At 38.1% G+C, this 6,896-nt stretch overlaps 1 long non-coding RNA gene across 1 annotated transcript; it reads right to left on the minus strand.

The window, feature by feature from the left end:
• Positions 1-4,841: 4,841 nt before the first annotated feature.
• LOC120435892 lies at positions 4,842-5,851 on the minus strand. The gene is made up of 3 exons (XR_005609998.1): positions 5,403-5,851; positions 5,154-5,327; positions 4,842-5,045 (listed from the first exon to the last, which is right to left on the minus strand). It is a non-coding gene; the product is annotated as an uncharacterized LOC120435892 (long non-coding RNA).
• Positions 5,852-6,896: the final 1,045 nt, after the last annotated feature.

Here is a 6,896-nt window from a genome sequence, read left to right on the forward strand (position 1 = left end):
TCTATTGAGAGCTCCAGCAGACTTTCTTGGGAACATTTGCTGTTTATCTACATAAAAATATCCAGAGATGAACATCATATTCAAAGAACTGAGAGCTGCTGGGACTCACAGTCAGACGAGCTGTCAGGCAGAGAAGAGGATACATAAATGTATTATGTAAAGTTGTCAGTGTCCAGATACTTTTCACAGCCTACCAGAGGTGGGACCAAGTCATTTTTTTTGCAAGTCTCAAGTAAGTCTCAAGTCTTTATCCTCAACTCACAAGTCAAGTCTCAAGTCACTGGTGTAAAAGTCAGAGTAAAGTGAATTTCAAGTCCTTTCGAGTCTTTGTTGCAGTTATATGCTAAATGTAAATATTAGATCATGTGATTTTTAAATCTGTGTTTTTCTCAACAGATGACGAAATCCTGAACTTAGAAAATATACACAAATTGTGAAATTGCACCTCTATAAAATGCAGCTCAATTAAACTTAGCTCCAAGAATAATTTTCACCGACAGTTCTGAGATAAGCTGCATGTTATTCTTGGATGCGCTTGTAGGACCGGCTTTAAAATAGCATGACAAAAAAATATCCTACACATTAAAAAAACTGTATCACCAACAGAGCCTGGACAACATTTGCTAGTAAGATGAAGTCAGCTATCTCATCGTAGCAAAAGAGAAGCACCACCATCCGTTCTTTATGCAACTTCAACTGTCGGAGAAAGTTGGAAGTTGTTCCATCTCTGTCTGTGATTCTCTTCTTGCATGTTTTGCATATTGCATTTCGTTTTTTTGTTGACAACTTCATAGTTTATGTACCTGAAAAAAATAACTCCTTGCAGCATTTTTGAGCGTTTTTTTTTTCTTCTTAAAAAAAAATCTGGTTAATTTGATTGGCTGTGCTACAGCTCACTTACATACATACGGAGTGTGGTTTGAATAAATGAATGAATTGAATTAATGGTGCACACTTTCTATATAATATGCGTGTTAAATTTTAGATTTGGGGTGAAATATCAAGTCTTTTCAAGTAAACCGGTTCAAGTCCAGGTCATTGGTGTAAAAGTGCAAGTGAAGTCACAAGTCTTAGAATATTTTTTCAAGTCTAAAGTCATAAAATTAATGATCTGTCAGGTGAGTTCATCTTTTTATCTGTAAAATGGATGAATAAATGCAGAAATTAGAAAAATATGACCCTCATTATATTGATATTTCATAACTGTCAGATTGTAGATGCATGAACACATTGTGGTCCTGATTCATCATTGGCTGCAGTAACAACTAATAATGTTAATGAGTTTAAACTGCGTGACAGCGCCATATGATGATGTTACTGACCTTGGTTTGTGTTGAGGCTCAGCAGTGAGATCAGAACTAAAGAGAAATGAGACTCAGGTTAGTTTAGAGTTTGTGGTGTTTAATGAAGTGATCAGAGAGCAGAGCAGACACAACATCTCTGTGAGCTGACTGTAAGAAAATACTGAAGCAGAATCAGAGCAGGAAGGAGGAAGACTGTTGAATTCAAACATGTGAAGAAGATTCATGTTACAGACAAACATCACTGAAAAGTACAGACTGGCTTTTTGAGCTTTTTACAGATTTCATCATCTGAATCTTCCAGAAATACACAGAGTGAACTTACAGAGCAGCCACAGCAGAGATGTTTCCTCCATTTAAATCCTCAAACTTTATGTTAGATGAAGTTGATCCTTTTCTTCAGGACGATGGAGGAGTTTTCTTTGAAGCTGTCAGAGACGAGGACGATGTTAAACATAAATTATGATTTTCTTGTTAGTGACAGCAGGTCAGCTGAGACGTGTTGCTGCTTTTCTGTTCTGATGTCAGAGAGACAATAAACTGTGTGGCTGCGACTGCACCTTACATCACCAACAACACACTGACTTTAGTGCAGCTCAAGCATCATAAACTGGCTGCAGTGCAACTAAAACCTGCACAAGCCTAAAACAAGAAGCAATGAACCGATCATCACATCTACTTTAACATTTGCAGTCTGAGTCCTAACGTAACAATAATGTTCACGTGATCTCAGATCTAAAAATGGTTTCTGCTCCCTGACATCAATCCTAAGAAGTAACTGAGATCAGCAGCAGTTTGACAGCCAGTAAACGCTCTCTCTGCTTCTTCTTCTTTCTGCAGCATTACATGTCACAGGGTCAGTGCGCTTTTCTCTGCCAGGAAGCACTTTTATATGAGAGTTAACCCCACAAACACAAACATGTAGTCCTAATAAACACTGACAGAAAATCAGCTTTGTTTTTATCGACTGCTCCAGCTGGCTCACACACTGAAGAACTAAACAGTAGAACATGAGCTGATGTTCATACCTGAAGTGTAAATGACACATTTATTTTCTATAAATTCAGTTTTAACTGCAATTGGATGTTGAATAAAAATATTCTATTGCACAGATATATTTCCTTATGTGTGGATGCTTAATTTAGAAAAACAGGTGACATCATCTAGACTGTCAGAAAATCAGGTTTGGTGATGCAACAGGAAGAGGATTTTTTCTTTTGAAATAAATGTGTCCCACAGTCTCCTGGAAGAGTGAGTCAGGTTTACAGTGTGACAGAAGAAGGTTACTGACCTTGGTTTGTGGTGCAGCTCAGCAGTGAGATCAGAACTAAAGAGAAATTAAACTCAGGTTAGTTCACAGTTCTGAGATGTTTCCTCCTGCTGCTCGCTGATATCAGACAAAGACTGAGTTCAATTCACTCTCATGCAGAGTAAAACTCTCCTCTTCCTCCTCCCCTGTGACTGGGTGCCAGTTTTGTGGTTTCCTCTCTGAACTTCATGCAAAGGTTAAATTATTTGGTGGAAATAAAGCAGAAACACAAAATTTTAAATGAAAAAATGAACCAGAACATGAAGTAAAGATCAACAGCAACTGATAGGTTTGTAGCTTGAACCTATTTGCTGGAACGTTGAAGACAATGTAATTACACAGCAAGCAAGACACGAGTAGGCAAGTTCTCTATGTTTCACGTGCACGGAGAGAACTGGACAGGCGCCGTTCCTTCGCTTGACCCCAGTTGCTCTCGTCCGCTCCCCGTAACACTGCTCTTTTATTGTGGTTACATGAATATGCATAGGGTCATTAACATATAACGGCTTACATAGGTATGCATGTGAACAAAGAATACCTTGTGTGTGTGTGTGTGTGTGTGTGTGTGTGAACCCATTAATGACTTCCTATACCTGCTAGCCTGGAAGTCCAGCAGTTCATCTAAACAAAAGGCACTTAGCCTAAAACAGATATAGATACGTTTATCCTACCATAAAACAATAAGACAAGGTACGACCTCTCCCATGCTCCTAAAATGTGGGTGTGAAAGTCAGAGAGCTCTGGAATGCACCCAAAGCTTGCAGACTATTAAGGATCAAACCTCTACCAATCTACACCTAATTATAAAACTCTAAGGATATATAAGTAGATATTTCTAAGCATAAATGACAATCACAATACAAATCTAACAGCAACAACATCTACAACTGCACCTGAAGCCAACATTAGCAGCTGTGTGATGCCTTCACTGACTCTCTGACCTTTACTTGTGAAATAAATGCATCAAGCACTGTTTGAAATACATTTCACAATTAAATTAAAATAAATTCTTGACTGTTGTTGACAATAATGATTTTATCAGTCATGTTGCAGATTGTTACAAACCTGCTGTGACTTCCTGTAGCTGACTGTAGTTTAGCTGTGAGGTTGTTGAGTTGGAGTTGGGCTTTAGCTTCTCTCTGTTTCAACCTCTGACTTGTGGTCAGAAAGGCAGTGAGTTCACTGTTTAGCTGCTCAGCATCAGACTGCACGTCACACTCTGGTTAAACTATGTAAAGCTGTGAAGCAGAGCTGAGCTGCTATCAGATCACTTCTTTCTGCTCTCACACATCTGTTTACATGTTACATCTCTAATCTCAGTGAACCACATCACACACTCACACTGAGTTGTGTTACTGTAAGTACAGTGAAAACACAGGCAGAGTCAGCCGTTATCATAATGTTCAGAGAAAACAGTGTGACGTGGGTCTCTTTATATCTGAAATACAAATGTTCTTAAGTCAGTGATTTGATGGTTTTTAAAGGACGTTCTACTTAAAGAACACAGAGCTGAGAGAAAACATGGATCTACTTTAACTCTGTTAGAGAGTCTTAGAAATGTCTGACAGTCATGAATAATAAATATCATGACTTCAATTCTGCTGTTTTCTGGACTCCAATTAGTTTTGTATTGATGTTATTTCAGTTTGACTCATTTATCATTTTGGTTTTTATGATCTTACCAAGTATCATCCTCTGCAGATGAAGAAGCTAACATTTTACAGGCATCTATATGTTTCACTCATACTTTGCATGGATGTAGCATGCCAACTAAACTGAACTGTTATTGATAAGCTGATTCAATCCTGTTGCCCAAATATCATCATCTCTGGCAACAAAAATTGCACAAACAACAGGAGCAGTTTAAGATGTTTCACAAGATATCGTTTTAATTTAAAAAGCACCAATAAGAAAAGTCAATTTCAACACTTTCACACACTGTCAGTATCAATGAGTGAGAGGCAGTAACAACAGGAATGGGACGTTTCTTTAATCAGATGATCACCATGGAGGAGGCAGACCAAGAAAAAAAAAAAAAAAAAAAAACAGGATGCAGGATGAGTTTGTTGGATTGTCCTTTAAAACCAGACCTCCAAAAAGCTGGGTATCATACAGAAATAAATTTAATGGTTTGTTCAATAATTAGTGACAGAGCTGCAGTGGTGCAGAAACTACGTGATGGATCTCCTCCTCTGAGCAGGAATATTTACTGTTTATCTACACAAAATATCCAGAGATGAACATCAGAGTCCATTTATTCAAATAATCTCCAAATCAGAGATGGAGAGGACAAAGTTAGTGAGACTCAGAAAGAGACAACAAAGCTCTGATTCAGAAGTGATACTCTGTGGTTACATCAGTGATTACATCATCACGTTCGTTATCCAATCCCTGGTCAAGCAGAGTGGGCTTGGTTGAATCACTGATGTCATTTCCTGAAAAACAAAAAACAAATGTAGAATATCTATCAGCTGTTTATTCATGAAGAGACAGGATTTAATCATCAGCATTTTAATTTATCAGTGAATGATTCAGAGTGTAACCTTTGGCTCTGCATTGATATAAAGACACCATGAGGAGAGTGGAGATGATATATGGACACAACACCACCAGGTGGAGGACTATTCTGAATGCAAGCTGTAGTGAGGAGTCAGCGGTCAGATCTGGAGTGGTGGGGATAGTTGTAGTGGTAGGTGGAGGTGTGGTTGTAGGTTTGTCTGCAGAGAGAATCCCACCTGTTCAGGTGAATATGTGGATGAAATAAGAGGTGAAATCAGAGTGAAGCTCCTCACCTGTGACAGTGATCCAGCTGGATGGAGACTCTCCATGACCGCTGATGTCACACTTGTAGAGGCCTTCATCAGACCATCAGTATCTGTGAGTGCACAGCAGCAACAACCTTAATGTTTCTGAATTTAGTCAGAAACATTAAGAATAGGACACCAGTTAGTTCAATCTGATGAGCTCCTGCTCAGACCAAGCAGAGTTGGCAAAAGTACAGACATTCTGTACTTAAGTACAAGTACAAATACTCCTGTAAAAAATATTCCAGTAAAAGTTGAAGTACTGATTCAAGTTCCTTACTCAAGTAGAAAAGTGCAGGCTCTGAAATGTACTCAAAGTAAGAAAGTATAAAGTAGCTCTTTTTAGGACTTTTCTGTTTTTCTTCAAAGCTAACTGAACTTTGAGCTATGTTAACATAATAATAAAATAATATAGGGGATGAGAGTACAAATTTTAGTCTGACTTCTTTTAATTTTAATCATACTAAGCTTGAATCTGAAGGAAAATAAAAGCTATATCTTTATTTTCAGTCACCGACATTGTAGACGGTGACTTTGCCTGTAACAGTAAAATGTGCACAGTCAGAGGTTAAAGTGGGTTCAGCAGGTGGAGGAACCCTAACATTGGTTGTAGTGACTGAGTGTGGGGCATAAAATCATAAGTCAATATAATTTCTATTGAGAGCTCCAGCAGACTTTCTTGGGAACATTTGCTGTTTATCTACATAAAAATATCCAGAGATGAACATCATATTCAAAGAACTGAGAGCTGCTGGGACTCACAGTCAGACGAGCTGTCAGGCAGAGAAGAGGATACATAAATGTATTATGTAAAGTTGTCAGTGTCCAGATACTTTTCACAGCCTACCAGAGGTGGGACCAAGTCATTTTTTTGCAAGTCTCAAGTAAGTCTCAAGTCTTTATCCTCAACTCACAAGTCAAGTCTCAAGTCACTGGTGTAAAAGTCAGAGTAAAGTGAATTTCAAGTCCTTTCGAGTCTTTGTTGCAGTTATATGCTAAATGTAAATATTAGATCATGTGATTTTTAAATCTGTGTTTTTCTCAACAGATGACGAAATCCTGAACTTAGAAAATATACACAAATTGTGAAATTGCACCTCTATAAAATGCAGCTCAATTAAACTTAGCTCCAAGAATAATTTTCACCGACAGTTCTGAGATAAGCTGCATGTTATTCTTGGATGCGCTTGTAGGACCGGCTTTAAAATAGCATGACAAAAATATCCTACACATTAAAAAAAACTGTATCACCAACAGAGCCTGGACAACATTTGCTAGTAAGATGAAGTCAGCTATCTCATCGTAGCAAAAGAGAAGCACCACCTACCGTTCTTTATGCAACTTCAACTGTCGGAGAAAGTTGGAAGTTGTTCCATCTCTGTCTGTGATTCTCTTCTTGCATGTTTTGCATATTGCATTTCGTTTTTTTGTTGACAACTTCATAGTTTATGTACCTGAAAAAAATAACTCCTTGCAGCATTT

This window comes from Oreochromis aureus, linkage group 3 (assembly GCF_013358895.1).
Source record: "Oreochromis aureus strain Israel breed Guangdong linkage group 3, ZZ_aureus, whole genome shotgun sequence".
Taxonomy (NCBI): Eukaryota; Metazoa; Chordata; class Actinopteri; order Cichliformes; family Cichlidae; genus Oreochromis; species Oreochromis aureus.